Raw genomic sequence first — 15991 nt, forward strand, 5'->3', positions numbered from 1 at the left:
GTACAATGCACACTCAGCAAAAATGTCCTGCGCACGCCTATGGCTGCAACAACGATGAAGACTGCAGACAGTATAGCGTTTTGTGCCGTTTTACAATAATTAGTTTTACTCGTCAAAGCACTCGCCCTTGGACAAAAATTAAAATTTTTTAACACTTATCGTATTCAATTAAATAAGAATGACGATTAATTAAATTTAGTCGATCTGCAATGTCTTTCTAGTGACACACATCACTGGAAGCCTCTGCAGTCACCGTTACGGCGGTAGCTATGTGTAAAATATACTTAGGTATTCCTCTTCACGTGGATCGATGAAACACGTTTAACACGCATTCCTAAAATTATTATAAATGCTTCGAATTTTTTTTTCAAGATACGTGACTAGTGGAATAAAAACAATAAATTGTTTACGTCTCGGCTTGTGGATATATTTTATATTTTAGCCGGCAAGTCTTTGAAAAACGAAATGTTGCGGAAAAAAATAAATCATCAATCCCAGCAGGCACAACGCGTTCAGAATCTGTAAATCAATATAAGTACGACGCGTTGGAGATGTAATAATGAGACCCAAGGAGTGGCACATAAGTATATTATTGGTATATATATGAAGTAGATCGTAACTCTGTGTACAGGATGGGCCACCGCGTGGTTTCTCAGTCTTCCATATTATTGGACTTACAGGAAAAAAGATGAAACAAAATCGGCTCATCCTGTATATACATTTGTACTAATAGAGATTTTTTTTAAATATATATATATTTAATATTTATATACATAGCTGGTGACACGTAGAAAGCTCGACAGCTTATTGTATTCATGTACCTACCGTCGCTGCACCGCTTTTGTATTAGGTATGTGCGATTGATTGAACACTTCATTAATTCACACTATCACACTATACCACGGTATATGATTCTTATAATATAAGAATTATATAGTAATAATAATAATCATTATTATTATATTATTATACGCCTATCATTATTATTATATTATATTATTATTATTAGCTCGACTTGGGGGGGGGGGCACAAGGGGACGGAGTACTCAAATTATATTTTTGGAAATTTTAGCGTACCTTTACTTTTATTTTTAAAGGGAACGCGCACGAGACGGTGCATCGTTCTGCATTCTTATCAAAATACACGTGATAAAATCATAGTTTATTTTCTATAAAATACATTAAATAGTAAAAGAGATGCAGAAGAAAACCTTTGTCCAAAAGGGATAAAATTGGAAGATAAGATGAACATACCTATGATAAATTATGGAACTATTTAAATAAATAGTTAAAATTAATTGTTTTTTTAATTAGTTACTTTTGAGTTTGTTATTATATTTTATAAGTTATTGCCATAATATTATACAATAATTTTTTTTTAATTTTATTATTTATAAATATTTTTTATACGATTTAAAGAGCCCCCATTGCTTAGTAATGTTTAACAAGTGATGAGGACGATCTTTTTATAAAAGTTATCCCTCTATACTTTAATTTGGCCAAGTCGAGCAATGTATAAATATATACTAGGATTTATTATTGCTATAATGTAATCGGCTATTATATAGTTGTGAATATTATGGTGACTGTAATAATTGTGTTATAATAATAATAATTGTATTAGGTATGTACGAATGTACGGGCCGATGAAATAAATATGATCTTCACTTTGTAGGTTTCAGAGAAGCTGTTTTACCAGAGAACGGCGACACTGAAACCAGAACACCGACCTTGGGGATATAATATTAATTAATATGCTAATATAATCGTACTTTACTTCACAAGTATTCTATAGCCGTTTGTTGGACATTTTATTTTTCATAATGTCATTTTTTTTCTTAGACTGTCGTCATAATATAGTTATACAGGATGTATTGACATAGTTATTGTAAACATAATTACTGCTCGTTATGAGCTTGTGAATATTATTATTATCTGTGTTCGGTTCGTATGGGAGTAGCTAATGTGTATACAAGACATGTTCCTAAACGTACGTTCTTTATCACTTTTCCGCTGTAAAAACACATGAATTATTGTCAATCACCAGATAGTTGAAAACATATCAGCTAAAGTAAAAATTATTTATATACATATATTAATTATTTTATAACTGTGGTTATAATACTATTTAATCAAATAAACATATTAAATTATGCGTTTTTTATGATTTAGTTTTCTCATAGGATTATACTATAGTAAATTTAATAATCTAAGTCAATTATTATTCATTAACTCTTAAAAAAAAAACTGATGACTTTGGTTTTATTGAATCATTTAATTATTATTATTATTATTTTAGTTTCTTTTTATAAACTTTAGTATCAAGTTTACACTTAGAGAAAAATTAATTATACTTATAAGTTGTGTATATTTAACATTTAATGAAACTATCTTTTTAAAATTAAACGATTACCTATTAAATCATTATATTGGTTGTTGCATGATCTTTTCATTTTTGAAACGAAAAATGTTTAAATTAATCTTGAGTATATTTTCAAGTATCAGTTAGAAATCAAAGTTTGATAGAAAACTTAACTTATAAGCTATCTATGTTATAAACTCATAAGTCATAACTGATTAGATTTTGCCAATAAACATGATTATATACAATATACATATAAAATTAACATATTGTAGTACTATAGTGCACTACAGACAAGTCATGAAAGTACTTACTGCAGCTATACCCGGATTAGGAGGGGGAGACAGTAGCCAGTAGCCTGTACCAGTCCGAGGCCCATCTTATCACCATAATATTTTTTTTTTAATCTTTAAAAACTGTTTAAAAAAAATTAAATTATTTTAGAAGGTTACCTAATATTTATATTATTAATTATAATTTATATTTATTATATATTTATTTAATTAAACATTTTCATAATTTTACCACAAAATATGTTTAATTGATAATAAACATTAAAACGATATTCTAATAATTTTACAATAACACTATTATATAGTTTATAAAATGGGAGTTGTGAACTACATTGTGCTCATAGATAATAGTCTTTATCGTCTATGAATGTATGTAGTAATATAATACACTATATTACAACTGTATATTATAAAATGCCGTAAAAATTTAGTGATACATTTTTTTCGAAATTTAAGTTGAAAGGGGCCCACTAAGTGTTTGATGAATAATGACTATCCCAGAGCCTAATGAGCAGCTTGACTGCAGCTACAACTTAAAAAATGAATACAAATGTACTTAATTAACTAAACATCAGTGACTGCTCGTGAGGCTAATAATTGGCGAGGAAAATATTTTAAACTTTTTAAGAGACAAAATATATGCTGAAAACTACAAACGTGGTTAGAAAGATTTTATATATTTTTATAACTGCAGTGGCTACAGAATACATAATCATTTTATTTAGAACGCTAAATATATGGTAGGATTTATAGGTCGATTTAATAGGAATTATTGGGACTATACACTGATTTTAATTTGGTGAAATGTCATCATATATTCCTATACTATTAACTATACCAATTAATACTATAACTTACTATTAATTATAATATTTATCAATAATTGTTAGGTACCAATGAGTAATAAATAATAGAATATTTAACCTTTACTTCGTTATTTTTTATTTTTTTGGCTCATAAGTAATTTGCTAACATATTTTCAGCTCCTTAATTATAATATATTTTTATTTATACCAGTCGACTGAGGACACATATTTTTTACCTTCTTCTTGGTGGTGTGTGAATGATGATAGGCCGTAACTCGTAATTGTTTCACAGTTGTTTGTAATCATATATTTTATAATATTCGGGGTTAATTTAATAATTAAAATTACAAGAGAAAAAATACAAGGTATAATTAAAGTAATTTTAAAATGGTATCTGTATGCCATAATTAATAACTATATTTTGTTTTATAAAATATACAATGTAATAATAAACAGTTTAAATTGGTAAAAAGGTCAAAAAGTTAACTGATTTATTTTACTAAACACTTTTAAGAACTAACATAAAAGACGATATTAATCAAACAATTAGAATTAGTTTTAAGTACAGTTGAACGATTTCGAAAAGATAATGTATATGTATATATCATATAGTTAATATTAATATTTTATCTACCTAGTATAAATACAATATAATTTTTAGAGATGCTTATCTGCAAAATCATATTATTTTAATAAATATTATTAAACTAATAGATATACCGCCAAAACATATATTAACAACATATTGTTATGCCTACCAGAAATCTTTTCTAATAAATTAAATTAAAATTATTTATTTTGTCATCTAAAATATTATGATTAGGGATGTGCTTTTGTTTGTATATCAATATTTTATTAAAATATTAATAAAAGTATAGAATTTACTTTTACAATATATGTACGTCATACATACCTAAGTAAGATAATATATTCTTCCTGAAAACAATAATTTCCGTATATTTCTGATTTATTAAATGATAACGTTTAAATGTTCATAGAAAATCATTTTAAATTCAAATCCTTGATATCATATTTTACACAGTTTTATTGAACAAAATCCAAGGTTAAGTTATGTTAAGAAATTCATTGCATACACCATATAATATTGTAATAAATACGTAGTTTTGATGTGCATACTTACAGTAAATATGAATAAGTGTGTAACTGTAATGATATTATATAAGTAAACAACTTTCAGTACATAACACAATATACAAAATACAACTCATATTGTACATAAATATTTTAACAGTTATTTTCTTATAGTAAGAAAATTATAAAAAAAATTGTGTATTACGTATATATATATAATTTACAAAATGTACCTGAACAAAAAAATAATAATAATGCGTATATTTGATGAAATTATTATATATTTTGATGATTTTTCTATGTGTTTTTTAATGCGCCTAAGTGCTACATTAATACCAGTTGATAACCTATCATCAACTATAATTACTATGCAGTCAAATTAAAATAACCTTAACTAGTTAACTACGAGTGTAAAAATGTAATTGAAAATAATTTAAATTAACTAGTACCCTCGTTATTGAAAATATAATGGATATCCGATTGATCAAACAGTAATAATATATAATCGAGTAACCATATAATTATAATATGTTTGTACTTTTGTTTTTTATCCTGAAATTGATATAGGTACCAGAGGAACCTATTAAACATAATATTATAAAATCGTCTCAGGATAGGTCACTCATTAATAACTCACAAGTTCCTAATGGCTAAAAAGGAACCACCTCAATGCTCAACTTGTGGCGTTAACAGTTAAACATGTGATAACCGAATACCGGAATACCACAAATATATAAAAGACATCAAAAAACTCAACATCCCAGCTAACTTAGACGTAGCTTTAGGTCCGAACACAAAAGATACCAACATTAACTCAAAGACTGACTTAAAGTTAAAACTCAAAAATATTCGTTAATATTTTGATTTAGAGTGTTATATTTATCAAGATTTAAGAAAATGTTCCCCTTAATAATTTACAATCGAAAAGGAGATATCTCATTTGAAAACCAGAAGCTTGTATCTCTACAGAACATTCCTTTAATAGAACATTTATGTATATAATATTTCAAAATTCTTTAACGCTGGTTTTAAATAACTGCATTATAAAAGAAAAATTGGTGAATATGTTTGGTGAATTACAATATAATATATTAAAATAAATATAATTCCTAGTTAACGCATATACCGAACATTGGTCCGTCTGGTGGAAGAACAATAATGCTTTTAATGACCCAAGGTCCAAGGTCTTCTAATTCACTTGCTAGTTCTACAAATATTTATTTCATAGTTTTATGTGCATTGCCTATTTCCCTGTAATATGTTTAAATTATTACTAAATTCGATTAAAATAAACTATTGTTGTTTTTTCACACTTCTTTAAATTATAATATGAACGTGGTTAAAATAATTTATCATTATTTTTATGTTAATATAGGTATTCTTATAAAAACTATGTTATAATACATTACAAAAGTTTAAATAAGTTACCGAAGTGAAATGCAGGAGAAAAATTGACATTAAGAATATTGATGTATTAAGATCTTTGTTTAATGATGCACTCTCGCTGTTATATTTATAATCACAATCTATACATAAAAAAAAAAGAAACTTACTTCTCGAGTAATCGAAACAGTATTTATACTTTCAATCAATTAACGAATAATATTAAAAGTAAAAAAAATATATCCACATTATTCAGATCGTAAATTTTCTATTTTGTGTACCTTAAACAGAGATGATAAACTCACCATACCTTCATAAAGTTTAATATTGACTTTTTTAAAAAATAATATCATATAACTATACATATTATGATGTATCCATGTATATTATGTTAGCAAGCATATATTATCCCTAGTAATGCGTGAGTGAACTATAATGGAGCCAGTAAATTTAAGTACCCAACCCATTGAGTAATATACGTGCACAAATATAGCAAAATATGTATTTTCTTTACTAGGTACATTTAACAAATATTTTTGTTTAGATTTTTGACAACTTAAAAAACGGTGTTATATATACGAGCGTAGTTCAAGGTTCAATAGTTTTATAATAATATAATACACAATAAATGGTGAATTTTTAATGGTTTTTTGTTTTGAACATTTCTCAACGAACATTTCTCAATGATTGCAATATTCATAATTCATGAATTAAATTTAAGATTTAAATGTTCAAAGAAAATTTCTTGGAAAATGTTGCGATGTTAACAACTGTTCATACATAACATAGAAAAAATACCAATTATAGTTTATTAATTATTATGTATAATTATTAAAAATTTAGATTACAAGAATCTAGATTATTAAATCTAAAATAATTGGTATATCAAATTTGCAAAAGTAAAGTTTATTAAATTACGAAAATACTAATTCGTAACATACTCTTTACATTGTAAAAGACAAGTTAGACATAGCAAAGGCAATAAGGTGGTCCAAGTGGGTGACATATGATCCCCCTTAGAAAAATGTAAAATTAAAGTTATTTTATTTTTCAATTGCAATCAATAATAAACAATTTTTACTGATGATATACTTGTATTACATATTATGTACAACTACGTGTATCTAATTTCTGTTATTTAATAAAAGCAATTTGTTGGTTCAATTTAGTTTTTTGTATGATCTTGTCACATTGCGGGTATATGATTATTAAAAAACCAATATTATTATAAGATTATTAAAAACAAAAAATAATACCTACATTGCAATGATAATAAATTTATGTACAGGTTAATTAATTCTCATAACCCCCTCCCCCTAGTATTTTTACCAAACTAACCTAACCAGATTCGTTGTAAGTTGTTAAGTTCAATCTTACAGTAATAGTAAGATAACTTTAAGTATTTGTAAGTTCCTCAATAAGAAGATGATATACAGCCAAACTCAACTGGATACCTATATAAATTTACAATAATTTAACTCGCCACTTAGTCCAAATTAGCTAGACTTTATAAACAACCTACAATTATTAATTATAATTACCTGTGCTCTACAACTTACAAATTTTCCAGTATAATTTAGAAAATTGGGGAGGGGGGCTAACTTCACATATTTTACTTAAAATATGTTACTTTCGTACTTTATCAGTTATATACATATTATATACATATATCTAAAATTCCGTCGTTAGCCATTTACCTACGACGCTCATATAGCCGCTCATTTTGTAGTAATTGTTGAAGTTTGTAGATTCGTACACTATACACAGTATTTATAAGTATATGAGGTACACATTGCAGTATTATTGCACATTAACACTGCATAACAATAGCGTAATATCAACTCATCGCGTTATTCGTGTCGTTTCACGATGGGATCGCGTCTATACGACTACAATAGGTAAGAATACAATATTATGTGCATATATAGTATATACTATATAGGTATTATATAGTTTTATTGTTTTTTATTGTGTGTGCCTTAGTGCCTGTATATTATAATAATTGTCAATTGGTTACCTCTGCAGGGATAATCTACACGGATCGCGTAGTATATATTATATATATATGCATACAATATAATATAGTAAACACGAAGTAGAATATTGTACATTTGTATACATTGACCTTGATCGGATCTACAAACGTCATTAGTAACGGGACTTCCGGTCTGTGGAAATTTGTACCGCGAGTTTACTGATCGATGAAGACTAGCGAATTTAGGTACAGAGTACGGACACTACCGATAAATCTTAAACGTAATACATTTGTGGGTTGTGGCGTTATTACAAAGTCCAATTAAGTTTGATTTAACGAGAAGTTTTTTTTTTTTTTAATTTAGTAATATAATTGTTTCAATACATCAAGTATTTTTACAGTGCTTTTACAATATTATAAAGTTAATTAATTAAGGTTTACAAATAAGTTTACGGAACTAGAAGAAGTTAAGGTACCTATAGCGTATGGTTATTTGTGTAGCGAGGACTTAATCGGTTAGCTTAAAACTTATGATTTTTATTAATTATTATTATGTATTACCAAATTCTGTAATGGACAATATCGTTGTAAACAGAAAATTTATTTCTAAATTTCATGCGATGCATTGCATTTTTTGAAAATTATCGATACCGTAGTCCACAAAAAAAAAATATGGGTAAGTATGTAACGCTCTATAGTACATTAGGTGCCTAATAGAGTAACTGTAATGAATGTGTTCAATTTTAATTAAATTATATAAAATCACTACACACAAAAAATAATTCAGGGCGAAGACGGCCTGCAGTCAGTATATTCAATATTAGTTATTACTAATTACGTAAAGAGGTTAAAACGAGGCAAAATATTTTGAAAATTGTATGGTACATAGAAAATGCTAATATAAAAAAATTTAGTTAAAAATTAACGAATCCACGGTAATTTTTTTAGAGTTAACCAAAAACCAAAATCGATTTCGTCGAAAATATTTACGTATTGATTTTTTTTATTTTTGTTCTTACCAATGATTTTTAGAACTACTGACAATTTTAAATTATGTCTTTCGGAACGCACCAACAAGATTCACTTTCGCATCAAAAAAGATACTAAAGTTGAAAATTAAAGCATTGTTTCGACTATACTTATAGTGTGTTGCAGGTGTACATAGATACACAAAAAAAACACACATTATTATAAAATCAATATATGCATAGCTCCGCGCCTCCGCTCAGAATCTAAAATGTAAAATGATACGCTTTATTGTATAATATAGAAGATAAATGATAATTCGAGTGGTTTTATTCTTTATCACTGATTATATTTAGTATATTTTTAAAGTGAAAGGTCAAACGACGACGACGACGACAGATACTTTGGAAATACTTCGCATTGTGTTCTGCGGTACCGGCGTCTCGTCGGCGCGCGGCAAGGGTGGAATATAATATGAATTCTGAAGGTTGTGGCCTGTGACCTCTTTTGAAATTCTACTCAAAACCGACGTCTACGCGGATTTTCCAAAAAAATATCTTCAAATAAAATAAGTGACACAGAATTAAAACGCGAATTTGCATTATGACATTGTATATAATAGAGTCAAAAATGTACAGACATTAAAAGCGTTAACGTCGCAAGATTTAACGTATATCTAAAACATTCGAAGCGACTCCAATAACCGAATAAGTCAATGACAGCAGTGTTTTATCGCTAATTCATACATATATATATATATATATATATATTCCAATTTTATGAACACTATCCGATACATCGTTAAAACTATAAACACCGTTTAAAATACGTCTTTAATGTATAAACAATAAACATATACGTGTACAACGATCTTAGGTATATTATTATATTATGACGTTATTACTTATTTATTTATTTAATGTCTTCGGTCGTCCTGCATATGGCAACGCGTTATGAATATCGTCATATTATTATTATCTACACAGGACGCGTTATTATTGATGTTTGGTACCATATACCTATTCATATATGAAACGTCGATTTACCGCTGTAACCAATGTGTATGTACCTATATGGATGGCGTGATGTAATTATAGAAACATGCGAAACCGTGTTCGAGTCTAAATCGTTATTAAAACGTCGTCGTATTATATAATATGTGTGTGTGGAGTATTCTGATGGGTAGATCATTAAATGCCAAGAGTGCTCAAGAAGTTCGCTCGCTTGAAAAAAAATTCAAGTCCCCCACAGACGTAATATGGTGAAAACATTAATACAAACGTGGCATTTTGTATCGCTTTAGTTGAAATAAATTAAACAACTAATAATATTAAACTTATAGAGGTATTGCTATAAAATGTAATGTAATTACCTCAAATACTCTACTTATAAGTTTAATGTTTATAATTTATATTTATAGCCTTATAGGTACACAAAATACGATATTAGTAGTTCAAGCTGCAGAAGTATATTATCTGCTATTTAAGAGTTATTTTTAAATTGTTCGTTTTCCAGAGTTTAATAAAATATATACTAAAATATTATGATTACTTACTGGCTACCGTTACTCTGATTCGTTGTGAGTGATAACTAAAGATTTTTGACCGGCATACATTACATTATACTTCTACAGGCCTGCAAAAGAAAATTATTTGGTGTCGCTTTTATTTTAGGTAAAAAAGAAAAGATTTTTGTGAATAAATAAATGTCTTAATCTGAAATTGGTTCCACGTGACATACCATTGCGGCGTGGTTCTGTTCTTAATCGCTTTATTGGGAACCAAGTACAATTATAAACAATTCGTTCAGACTTTCAGAGTACCCGCTGATGCGAATAGTTGACATGACGTATACTCAAAACGTTGTGTCAGTGTTCATCGATTATAATAATGGATACATAACGTAGTATGGAATAGAAATAATAGTTTTTTCGTTTATATTATAAAATTCAAATTATTTATAATAGATAGGAATATACATTATAATATATCACATTATAAATGTATAATGTTGTAATATACATAATGTGTGGTTAATGATGTGTCGATATATAGTATATTAAATAATAATCAATTATATAGATCAATTTTTACTTTTTACTAGTCTTATAAATTATAATATAATATCGTTGTATTATATTTTATTTATAATAACCATTTAAAATTATTAAATTAAATAAACATGCTTGAATTACTTTGAGCAAAATATTTTTGGAAAAAACAAAATTATTTATTAATTATCTGTTTAGATAAACTATACTTAATCATTATTATGGTATAAATTAAACATTAATACTTAGTAAAGATGATTTATTTTATAAATGTTGTAAGCTAATAAGAGTGAAAAATTAAAAATAATTAGCGGGTAAGTATTTTATAAGTATTATATAGACTACCTATGTATTTTCAAAATTAACACTTCAATTTTAAAGGGCTTTTGAAGATAAAAGTGATTTAAATAAAAAAAAACATAAATTATACTCACAAAAAATATGATTCATACAAAATGTTTGTTTTCAAAACATGAGTTTTATTTATTATTTTATAAGTTAAAAACAAAAAATAGTTTTATTTTCATACACATATATCTAAATTAAGATTTAAAATAATAATAAAATTTCTAAATTTTATGTTTTTTCGTAGATTTTTTAAGTTTATTGACTAAAACATAAGCGTATTGCATGTTATTGAAAGCACGATTGTCGATTCCCCTACAACGCTATCGTCGCTATCAGCTACAGTTTATGACTATTGGCTTTTACGAGGCTTTGAAAAATCTTTTTACTTATAATTTTTTTAAGCAAAGAACATGTAGCTATGGTGGCGTTATATTAGTAATAAATGTAGGTACATTTCATTCCAGGTGGCAGTATTGTTTCAAACAGTTCCCACTTGGTCCTAGTTTTTTTTCTGATAAAAAAAGGTATATAGGGATATAGTTTCCAACACACAAGAAATTACTAAAATAAATGTAACAGTTTTACATATTTTTTTTGTAATTAAGTAACACTATATGATATTAGAAATTTAGAAATACTACTTATTATAATTTATTAATTTAATTTGGTAGTATTTATTTACTTGGAGTATTTTTTGGTGTGGAATGAGAGCAGAACAACGGACTTAAACCAGACATACTTTCTTCAACTTCTTTTGAACTTCCGTCGTTAATTGCTGTTTGCTTTTCAAAATCGTTTGCTACAAAGCCATCTCATCTTAGACAAGGTCTGTTTCCTTAGTTCCTCTAAGTTTATATCAATCATACAATATACCTACAGCTCTTATTATCAATCTCTCTTTCTGCTATGAATGACTGTATGTCAACCCTCCCCCTCAATTCATCCATTTCATCCTTCTTTGATTATACTAAAGCGTTAAAAAAATTCCTGGAGTTCCCGGCTATGCGATTTTCTCCACTCAGTTTTACATCTTGACGTGCTTCAAAAATCATTTTATGGATTTTCTTTCAAAAACATCCAACGATATTTCTTCTGACTTAGTCACCTTATTTCTGACCCATATAATACCAATGGCTGTATAGGAATAATATGGTATATCTGTGTATTCAAAAATATGGAGATAGCTTTTTAATTTTATTTATAATTAAATTAATTTTAAGATTATTTTCAAAGTATATTCATCGCAAAAATAAATATTATTGATATTAATATTTTTCTGAATGCACTTCTTTCCAGAAACATAATATACGAGTACAGTTCCTATCTTAAAATGTACTAAAATATAAATCTATTGACAATAAAATATAGGTGCTTATAATTGTAGTTTAATGTATAAGCTTTTTAATAAATTATGTTTTTAAAATATATTCTAATGTCATAGACATAACACTCATAATAGTTTAATATAATTAAAAAAATATACATATTTTCAGCACCTAATGAAATCTATCTTTTTAAGTTGATACTTATTCAATTTAATAAAATAAAATATTTTCATTTTTCAGTTTATATACTATAAAATGATCAGTGAGTATAATAATTGACAGCATGAACAAAACTATTATATTTAAGACGATAAGTTCAGTCGGTAGATTGGTCCACGTTAAAATAATATTATATAAAAATAGTATAGGGAACCAAGACTTTATATGTTCTATCGAATATCAATTTGTTAACTTAGAAAAAAAATTGCATACGTAGTTTGATTTAAAATTAATATCTGAAGAGTAATTTATACTTTGTTGAAAAACAAAACAACTATCCAATATTCTAGATAGGTTAACATTAATACCAGTTTTTCATATATCGTTCTATTTAAATAATATGTAAGTTCTACACTGTATGTATTTATAGGTAAACCGAATGTACCTACACATAATGTATACATTTTACTAAAATGTATATTATATTATTGTATAGGTACGTAAATTATTTTACGTACCTATACAAAAACCAATAACTATTAAAACTGGCATCAACCTCTATTTACATTCAGTATGGTTCATTAAAATTTAAAACACAATATATACTATTTCAGTCTTCACGAATAATTTAGTTCTGTTTGAATTTACATAGGTTTAAGTATTCAAAAATATTCTATATGGATTATGCCTCTGCTTTTCTACCTAGTACCTACCTACACAATCTAATATAATTTATTTCTTGTGGTTAAGTTTTTAAGTAAGGTCAAATAATATCCTTTAATTTTTCATCGACATTTAACAAAAAAAATATGTTAGACCTACATATATTTTTAACAAATTATGCACTATAAGAAGGCATATTTAAAAAGTAGTCGCGATTAAGTCTTGCCTATATTTTGTTGACTTGTAAACTGTTTTGTATATATAATCTGAGCGTTGATCCCATTCATATTAAACATATGGATACGGATTCCTATATCATCACTAAACAGTAAATATACATTTTTAGGCCAACATAACGCGGAGAGCGAAATTACGGTTTTCACTCGTATGGAATAGCTTCTGCAGAGCGATAAAGAGATTATAAGTACAAACATTTAAACAATAGCGAAAAGAGATGTAACGAGGTTACATTCAACAATAGTATCAGTAAAGTGTTGGCTTACAGTTTTCATAATGACACATCCGACGGTTAGTCCTGACAAAAAAAAAAACCAACAGTTCTACGTTATGTGGGAAGCAAAATATATGTATATGTAATTTACTAATATGTATAATGCCTATAGATGATGTTTCTTGTTATACCTATTGTAGTACTGAGCGTATACTGAAATATGTTATCGAAACCTATTTTTTTTTACTGTTTATAGGCAACATAGACTATGGATGCTTCCAAACCGGGACTTCAAGGTTCAAACTTGTAGTTTAAAAAAAAAAATGATAATTAACAACTACGCGTGGATATTGAATATTTTTGACAAGTGTAAAGGTCAAAAATCAAAAGGGAAACTCCGTTTGTTGTATTTACTATTTATAGTATTGACATACCTACTTCTATAATATTATATGGGAAATTGATCAAACACAATTATTTATACAGAGATAGTGAGAGAGATAAAACCAATATACATGAAGATTTAGTTTGGTCCACAACGAAGGAATTGGTTTTACAATAATGTTAAAAAAAATAACTTTTTTGTGTCGCTCTACGGTTTGGAGCATTAAACCGTCTTAAATCAATCAAAACTGATAGTAGTTTCTGGTAAAAAAAAAACAAAATCGATTTTTTTAAATTCTGAGAGAAATAATTGTAGAAACTTTCAATTTATATTTTATATCAAACGTTTATTAGATACATAAATAGCAATTTATAGATAATTTTTAAGATATTTATACCTGGAATCTGAAGATTTTACAAAACATAACGAAATTCACCCATTACAATTGAGTTGGTATAATATTGTCATATTATTATTATGCATACAATGTTAAACAAACTCAATTGTAATATTTCGTTAAATTGTTTTTTAATAAATTGGTAAATTAAAAAATACAAATTATATAATATAGTTTATGCTAATTACTATCAACATGTATGAGACACTTTTAAAATCAATGAAATCTGTAATCTAAATTAAAATATATCTAGTTCCTACTTTCTTAGTGAACTAAATAATTTATACAAATTGGCAATAAAAACATTCAATTACGGATAAATGAGAAATGAGAAATCAAAGATGTTCAACTCATTAACAATACTATCAACAATATACTTTTATTATGACCTATAGATATTGAACTTTAATACTGTAAAATTTGTAACATAAACTATTTATTATTAAACATTTAAACATAAAATATTAGATTTAGAATAGAATATGATATAAATGTATTATAGGTATATAATTAGTATTATAAAGTGTACAATAAGTGTTATATTCACTTGTTTTATCAATATAATATTTTTATTATTGTCTTAAAATTTATAAAATAACCACATTCACATATTACATAACAAATAAATAAAATTCTATTATTAAATAGGTAGGTTAAATACTCCAATGTGTTATGTTTTTATTAATGAATTCTAACTGGTATTTTGCATTTTTTTAAGTGGTTAATAGGTTAATTTATAATTTACACAACTTGTGAAAATAAAAATATATATAAAAAAAAAACACAACATTAATGACAACTTCAAACGTTGGTAAACAATTTTGTGTAAATATTTCAATGTATATTATCTAATTCAATCCCAACGTTTCGTTGAAAAACCAAATCTAATGAAAAAATACAAATTTAAAACAAAATTATTATTATTAAAATGTATTATATATATTGTATACTCAACTTATGATGATGGCTAGGGTGTCTTTATTTTATCAACCTCAAAATTTTTCCAGTCTCAATAGTCTCATCTCCTGAATTCGTGTACATGCATAAAAAATGAGCTACAAAAAATTACGATTCGATCTATATTAAGATTAACCGAGCCGACTTAAATTTGAAATTTGAGTAATTTAAGTCATTCATAATTTGATGATATATTTCACACATTTATGTATATCTCGTTTATAGATAAGAAAATTGAAATTAGTTACATAGTAGATAATATATTAATATATTTTAAAAAGAATAAAATTTTCTATAAATCGTATGCTCTTACAATACAATAGGGGAGGGGTCTGACTAAATAAACTATCTTAATTTGTATAAATAATGAGTATATGTT

Source organism: Diuraphis noxia, unplaced genomic scaffold, assembly GCF_037042655.1.
Source record: "Diuraphis noxia isolate RWA-SAM2 unplaced genomic scaffold, SU_Dnox_SAM2 contig0001, whole genome shotgun sequence".
Classification (NCBI taxonomy): domain Eukaryota; kingdom Metazoa; phylum Arthropoda; class Insecta; order Hemiptera; family Aphididae; genus Diuraphis; species Diuraphis noxia.